Source organism: Zootoca vivipara, chromosome 1 (genome assembly GCF_963506605.1).
Source record: "Zootoca vivipara chromosome 1, rZooViv1.1, whole genome shotgun sequence".
In the NCBI taxonomy this organism is placed as follows: domain Eukaryota; kingdom Metazoa; phylum Chordata; class Lepidosauria; order Squamata; family Lacertidae; genus Zootoca; species Zootoca vivipara.
Window position 1 is genome coordinate 116131676 of NC_083276.1, and position 6640 is coordinate 116138315.

The window sequence follows — 6640 nt, forward strand, 5'->3', positions numbered from 1 at the left end:
TCTGGAGGGCTGAGTTTTGGGGTGCCTGGTCTATGTTCACTCCTTTAAAAAAATTATTGAATTTTACATAAAGAAAAAAAGGAAAAAGAAAGATTTAAAAAAGAAATGCAAAAAACAAAAATGGCAATATTACCACACCTTATCTCTTCAAACTTCTTCACTTCCCCTTCTTACATTCCTTATTAATAATTAACTCTTACAATTTCCAGATCTTAGCTAAACATCATAGAATTACATCCTATCTCCCAATTTATAACCTTGTTCATAGATAATTCTTATTCATTTTATATAAAAAGTGGGGGGGGGGAATAGAAATAAAAAATAAAAATAAAAAAGACATAATCATATTATCCAATTTCTAATCTAAAGATTTTGGACTTCCTCATTTCCCCTTCTTGAGTTCCTTATTAAAAACTAATTATTGCAGTTTCCAGATCTTAAATTACATTCTTTCTCCCAATTTAAAACTTCCTTTTAATCATTTACCCTTCATACTTTTCTTTACTTTTATTACCCAATATTCTCTACCCAAAAATATTCATAATTAATTTTCAAAATCTCCCCCCCCTTTTTATTCCCACCCTCGAAACTGAATCAACCCCCTTTCCTTGGAGTCGATGTCTCCAGAGATTTCAGCTAGCTCCTTAATACTTTCCAAGTTCAGACCGTGTTTTGTTCACCTATACGAATCACCCCAATTCCTCCTCATCCCACTCCTGCTCTGTCCCAATCCAAACTTTGCTCAGCCCTTTCCACCCCCTGCTGTATTCCCAACATGATGTCTTCAATCTCATTCTCTTTCTGCCCCCCACCTGCTTCCTTCCCCTCTCACTGGGGTGACAACCTTTTTGTTTTTCCCTTTTTTGGGGGGGACTTTTGAATCGAATCCCTTCCCTGTTCCGCCCATCCCACCGGTGGAACAGTGATTTCTTCTTTTTCCTCTTCTGTCTCAAAATTCAGTTTTGTTGGTTCAGCAGTCTTCTCTCCCGTAGTTGTTGCATTTCCTTCAGGGTTGCAGTTCTCCTCTGTCGTTTCCAGAATTTCCCCTAAAATCAGGTCGCAACATGCGTCTTCTTCTAGTCCTTCCCCTAGTCCTTCTTCCTCTTCTTCCTCTTCCTCCCTGTATTCATATGGATCTTCTATTTCAAAATTCAGTTCTATTAATTCATCAGTTCTCTCATCCATGCTTGTTGCAACACCTTTAGGATTGCAAATCTCCTCTGTCATTTCCAGAATTGTTTTCAAAATCAAGTCCCACTGAGTACCATTCTTCTCACAGTCCAGAACCTTCTCTTCCTTCCTGTTGGTGGTCTCCGCCTCCATAATTGTGGCAGAGCAGATAGTGGTATTGTTGTTGACCTTGTTTTATATTTTCCAAATATAAAGAGAATGAAGTCCCATCTGAACTGGATCCAACCTCTATTTCTTTACTTTTTCTTTTATTATTCAGTCTCGAATTCAGCACTGAATAGCCTTGAGATTTATTTTTAAAGCTTCCTCTTTCACTAGTCTGCAGCTCTCAGTCAGACTCATACAGACAGTCACATTCCTTTCTATTGTGACGCCATAAAGACGGCTAGCCGGTCCTTCCTTTGACCCGACTCCAGGCTCACGGGGGATTTCCCCTTGTCAAATCACAGTCTTTTGCAGAGCTTTATGCACACTTTATCTTTTTTCCTTACTCTGCATCAGGGAAAAAGTTTTTAAAAGAAAATTTCTGAGCTTTCCACAGCTTTACTGCATCGTCCATTACTCAAGTGGGGGGGGGCTTACTTCCCTTTTAAGCCTCCTCCCAGCGCCAATTACCCAGTCCAATTCACAAATTTTTGACTTACTTGGTCCAAATCTCTTCTTTTTAGAGGGAAGAATCCGCCGCTTGCAGGCTATAGGCTTGGAGCTTTGCTTCATGGAGGTAACGTTGGTGCTCAAAATGGCTCCCGCGACTGCAACTCCGCTGGCTCTCGGGGCTCTTACGAGCTTACCGGGCAGCGGAGGAGTCGCTCCTGGAGCTCTGCTGAGCCTTTTTGCCCCTGGGACGCTCGACCCGGGTTCTACGGGGGTCCACGTCGCCCCCCGCGGAATCCCCCCCTCCACTAAGCCAGAAACCTCGGAGCTCGAGGTTTCTGCACCTCTCCGCCAGCGTGGCAGACCGGAAGTCCGGTCTATGTTCACTCCTGATAGGTGTTTTGAATGTTTATAAAGCAGCACATCTTAACTGAAAATGTGCTTCAAAGAATTATGCTGTGCTACACAGCTGCAAATATGGGATGCGGGTAGCGCTGTGGGTTAAACCACAGAGCCTAGGGCTTGCTAATCAGAAGGTCAGCGGTTCGAATCCCTGTGACGGGGTGAGCTCCCGTTGCTCGGTCCCAGTTCCTGCCAACCTAGCAGTTCGAAAGCATGTCAAAGTGCAAGTAGATAAATAGGTACCGCTTCATGGGAAGGTAAACAGCATTTCCGTGCGCTGTTCTGGTCACCAGAAAGTGGCTTTGTCATGCTGGCCACATGATCCGGAAGCTGTACGCCAGCTCCCTCGGCCAATAAAGCGAGATGAGCGCCGCAACCCCAGAGTTGTCTGTGACTGGACCTAATGGTCAGGGGTCCCTTTACCATTACTCAAGCCAAAAAGACTAATGAGATACACCAGTGGTTTTCAACCAGTGTGCTGTGGCACCCTGGGGTGCCTTGAATGAGGTTCAGGGGTGCCGTGGTCAACACTGGCCTCTGCCCCTCCCTTCCCTGATGCCTTCTGCCTCCCAAAGGCTGGCACAGCTGTTGGCTGGCTTCAAGCTCTCCCAGGCAAATGATACCTCTGGGCTGACTATGGGGTGCTACCCTGTGGGACAGCTCAGAGACCAGAGGTGACAGCTGCGGTTGCCCAGAGGACTCCAAATGGGAGAGTAGGAAGGACCACTCCACAAGGGTGGGTGTTCGGAAAAGGGTGCTGCTCTGCAGGCAAGGGGTGGCATAACTGGGCTGCTGAGCCTCACAGGGGCGCCGCAGAAAGAATGTAGTTGGTCAAGGGAGCTGTGGACACAAAAAGGTTGAAAACCCTTTGAGATACACTAAGGGAGGTTTTCTAGTTGGCTGTTTTCTCCAGGGTGCTGCATGTTATCCCCAGTGATTGTGTGTATATTCTGATCTAGGACCTTTCCCACTTGAGCCTGTCCAATCACAGGATGACCACAATTTCCCAAGCCAAGTTGGTTGCTGAGCAATAAATCTCTAGGAAGTTAAAATAATTTGAGTTGTTGTTGTTGATGATGATGCCACCTTTTCTCAGGTGGCCTCATATTGATGCACTGACCAAATCGGAACCCTCAGTTTCATCAAGGTATCTGCATCATTTGTCCAGGTTCCATGCCTGATTGGAAGCTGAAATGCCCAAGAGGGTGTTCTATTTAAGCAGAAATCACTCCCAGTCCTGAGGTGCTTACAATAAAAAATTAGGCTCTGTGTAAGAACATGAGCCAATGCAGGCATCCCCAAACTGCGGCCCTCCAGATGTTTGGGCATACAACTCCCATGATCCCTAGCTAACAGGACCAGTGGTCGGGGAAGATGGGGATTGTAGTCCACAACATCTGGAGGACCGAAGTTTGGGGATGCCTGAGCTAGTGTGTTGCTGTTAAAAGTGCTTGCAGGGGCAACAAACAACACTCCTGACGATAGATGGAATAGTGTCAGCCAACAGGCATCCCAGAAGGTTGAGAAGTATGTATGTGAGCAGATAAGTCTGTCCTACTTCCATGCACTCAACCACCCACCATAATAAGATTTGTTCTTTAGCTCCACGTAGGTCACACTCCTGCCTCCTATTCTAATCAGATAAAGAAATCAAAGCCTTCTGTAATAAAATAAAAAAATTCCTTCAGTAGCACCTTAAAGACCAACTAAGTTTTTATTTTGGTATGAGCTTTCGTGTGCATGCACACTTCGTCAGATACACTGAAACAGAAGTCACCAGACCCTTATGTATATTCAGAGGGTGGGGGTGATGGGAATGGGTGATGGGCTGGTAGGAGTGGTAAACCTGTTGATGACTGTTAACGACTGTTAATGACTGCAATTGGTCTTGCGGAGGAAAAACAAGGGCTGAGGTGCCAAGGAAAGCTTGATCATGTATAATGAGATAAGAATCCTATGTCTCTGTTCGTTCCAGGTGGCTCCATGGTTTTAAGCTTGCTAATGAGTTGCAATTCAGCAACTTCTCTTTCCAGTCTTTCTGAAATTTTTCTGTAATAAAACAGCTGCTTTGAGATCTTGTATAGAATGTCCTGGGAGACTGAAGTGTTATCCTACTGGTTTCTCTGTCTTGTGATTCCTGATGTCAGATTTATGTCCATTTATCCTTTGGCGTAGGGTTTGGCCTGTTTGTCCAATATAGAGAGCTGAAGGGCACCGTTGGCATTTGATGGCATACACAATGTTAGAAGATGAGCAATTAAATAGTCCTGAGATGGTGTGTTGGATGTTGCTGGGGCCAGTAATGGTGTTGTCTGGGTGTATGTGGCAGCAAAGTTGGCATCTGGGTTTATTGCTGGGTTAAAGCCTGTGCAATTGGGAGCAGATACTGTTGTTAATATCTCCCATCAAGTTTTATAAGATGAAGAAAATGAGCTTTAGGCAGCAAGGGGAGAGGAGGCAAAATGGACTCGCACCTCCCAAAATCAGGCGGCGTGAGTTGCTATCAATGGGAAAATAAATAAGAGTGCTCTACAGGAAGACAAAATGGCGGCGCTGGTGGCGAGCAGAACTTTACGAGTCAGGCGGAAACACAAAACACACAGTGCAAAGGGAAGGTACATTTTGTCCCTTCGGTGTACAATCCCTCTCTGTCATGTTGTGCATTAGGATTCTATAGTACAGTGCTTAGACTGCTGAGCAGCCTGTGATCTCAGGAGAGGAACTGGGGGCTTGTGACAGCCCCAGGGGTGTAGAATTTGCGTCGCTGAATGGTGCTAACAATTTTAAAATGTGTTAATGTGATCCTAGTTTCCACAAAAAAAAGGAAGAAAAACAGGGCTGATTATTAGTCCTTAATACGATTGTTCTTTTCCGCCCTCCTTTTTTTTAAAAAAAAGGTACAGTAAAGGAGTGAAATAGCTGAGGTGCTGTGATTAATAATTAACTGCACTGTGGTACGTTGTCAGATTTTCCATATGTTTTCATACCAATTTTGATGTAGGCAGTGTGTCCTAAATATATAATTATTTAACAGCTTGGAATGGCACTGAAGGAGCCCCCGTTGCACAAAACATGCATTTGCAAATAATAGCTTTGTTTCTTGCCCTATTTTTACTTTAATTAGTTGAATATTTACCTGGGGCACTAAAATGGGCTGCTTTTTTTTTTGAAAAGGTTAATTAATTCTAATTTTTTAATTAGCCACGTTATTATGTACTTACTCAGACTGAGTCCATGACATTATTATATAGGTTTAATTTAGAATGTTAAAATCTCAGAGCCATTCAATCAATAACTTGCACTAGGGGAGCTGACTTTGCCTGTTTTGTTTTTTTTAATTTTGCACTGCCAGAAATGGTACAGTAAGAATGGTTAGCAGCACAAACCCGGATGCAGACGCAAAACCTGATGCAGCGGCGGAGAATCTGTGGCCCTCTAGAGTTTCTATTACCCCTGGCCATCACTGATGCTGCCTGAGGCTGATAGAAAGTCCCATAGCATCTGAAGGACATCAGTTTCCTCATCCCTTCCTTAGGAGAAACATCCGAATGATAAGAGCTGTTCAGCAGTGGACTCTCTTTCGCTGGGAGCAATTCAGCAGAAACTGGGCAGCCACCCGAGAGGGGTGCTGTATTTTCATCATCCGTTGGAGATGCTGCATTGACAAGAGGGTTTGACGATTTGCCCTCTAAGGCCTCTTTCGATTGTAACATTCTCTGATTTAAAAACATAGTGCAATTTCAGCAGCCTTTCATATCTACTGATCGGAAGGCTATTTCCCTGTGCAGCTCTCAGAAATGAAGGCACTGCAGTTTGGTTTATTTGGGCTAGTTTTTAGTCTACAACACCAGACTGCGCTAATCCTATATAATAAAGTCCCTGTGTCTCTGCGTCCAGTCCCTGTGTCCGCGCTAATGCGCATGTGCCCCACGGACACAGGGACTGGACGAAGAGGCGGGACGTACACACACGCGCTCTCTCTCCCCCCCTCAACCCTCTGCCTCCCGTTCCCCTGTGGCGGCGGACCAAGATGGCGGCATCGGGCTCCGATGCCCGATGCCGCCATCTTGGTCCACCGCCTCCTCCTCCTGACAACCCTACCTGGCCTGTGGGAGGAGCGGCGGAAAGGGAGGGAAGGTCGCGGCCCCGTCGCACCTCTAGCGCCTGTTTTCTTAACGGGCTGAATGAGACTAGTTCCTTATAAAGAATTGCTGATAACTGTGATAACTTTCCTGCTTGGCAGGGGGACGGATTGGATGGCCCTTGTGGTCTCTTCCAACTCTATGATTCTATGAGAAGCTTTGAAAGGAGGTTGGGCTCCCATTTTGCAACATCACCTTTGAGAATTAAGCTAACCTTTTGAAATAAGTTCTGAGGCAAGTTTAGAAAATGCCGAGCAAATGTAATGTAGAAGTCACAGGGGTAGATTGCAATACACATTCTGATGGGGCAT